We start from the raw sequence: 1,576 nt of genomic DNA on the forward strand, positions 1-1,576 counted from the left end.
CTTCCCCTACATGCTGTTGGCGATCTCTGCAATGGTCTCCATCTTGTCGAGCGCCGCCGCCAGGGTGTCGAAGGCAACAGCGACCCGAGACTCCAGACCGTCGCCAGCCTCCCTCCGACGTCGGCGGTTGGTCTTCATTCCGAAAACTTGGTCGAAGAACATGATCACCGGTTTCCTGGTGATGTCGAACAGCGAGATGAACATCAGAGAGCCTCCCAGCACGAAGCCGATCACGCTGGAACCAGAGGGGGAACAATAGTCAACTTGTACAGGCCAAGTGTACCGATTTTGTTACATCTACTTTGCCGATACATTTCCTTTCTGAACTGTGAAACATGGAGTTTTCGAATGACAAATGACCTTTCAAAATCTATGCAAAATATTCACTTGGCTACATTGGTAACTAGCTATCCGAAGTAAACTGTCAGTGAAATGCATTTAAATATATTTGCAATATACCGACAACTCAAACTACTATAACGCCGACTAAAGTGGCAACAACACAGGAACAATCCTCAAGAAAAGAGATTCAGAGTTACTAGAAAGTAAAGTTCCATGTGATGAAAAGTAATTTAATGATATTTTATACTTCCCAAAGAGGAGGAATTTTATGGAAAACCTGCCATGCTGAAATCTTTGTATTTGTATTTCAGGTAAAAGCAAAATCTTGTTAATCGTAACACTGCAGGTGCATCTGTAAGTCTCCACCAATATCAAAATTAACGAAAAAAATAATGTACATGTCAATCTCATTACCACTGAGACAACACGTGTGTACTTCCCAATAAGTTATTCCACACTGAATACGGCTTTCATTTCCCTTAAATTCTTGGATTGCATTACATTTCCCATACTTTGCACAAACAATCTTTGAAGATCCGTCAAAGCAAAATCTTATTTGTTTGCTAAATTTTCTAATTGCAGGAGTAAAATACTAATTTCCTTTAATGCCGAGATACCCCCCCCCCCCATAAAAAAGTGAAATCCTATTATTCATTCTTTTATACATATCCACTACTTCATAAATACTCGCATATTTTATAACATGTAAAATAAAATAAAACAGCCTCGGGTCTCTTTAAAGACCTTTTGAAACACCGGTAAAATACTATGGGCAAGTTTACATATGACAACTTTAGACACACGAAACCACAAACCCTTCCAATTCGGATTACTGCTCTCTGTACAGAGTAACTGTACTGACCAGCGGTGTGCATTGTGGTAACGTTTGATCACTCGGTTGCTTCCTAATGTTGCAAAATTTAAGGAGACCCTTTTCCAAAAAGCCAATACAGAATCTACTTCATTTACGAGCTAAAGACACATGCCTTGCGCCCTCTTATTCTGATGAATAGAAGATTCCCAAGCTCAAGCTCACTCATTTTAACGACCGAGTCCCATGAAAATAAATCTATAAACGTAAAGGTTATAAAATATTTCAGTCTCCATTTCATAATCCATTTTTGGCAACAATTCAAGCTAGAAATTTCAGTCATTTCATGGATATAAAAAAATGAACGATGGTCTAATTAGATTTGTCCAAGTTTTTATTTGCATATTCTTAAATACTGGGATT

The 1,576-nt window shown here is 38.6% G+C and overlaps 1 protein-coding gene across 1 annotated transcript in view; it reads left to right on the plus strand.

The window, feature by feature from the left end:
- The window catches only part of LOC119593079 (glycoprotein-N-acetylgalactosamine 3-beta-galactosyltransferase 1-like), a gene marked incomplete in the record, with an annotated part of 11,987 nt that extends 11,183 nt beyond the window's left edge, over positions 1-804 (plus strand). Inside the window, 1 exon segment of the mRNA XM_037942002.1 lies at positions 1-804.
- Between the last annotated feature and the right edge of the window lie 772 nt (positions 805-1,576).

Source organism: Penaeus monodon, chromosome 31 (genome assembly GCF_015228065.2).
Source record: "Penaeus monodon isolate SGIC_2016 chromosome 31, NSTDA_Pmon_1, whole genome shotgun sequence".
Taxonomy (NCBI): domain Eukaryota; kingdom Metazoa; phylum Arthropoda; class Malacostraca; order Decapoda; family Penaeidae; genus Penaeus; species Penaeus monodon.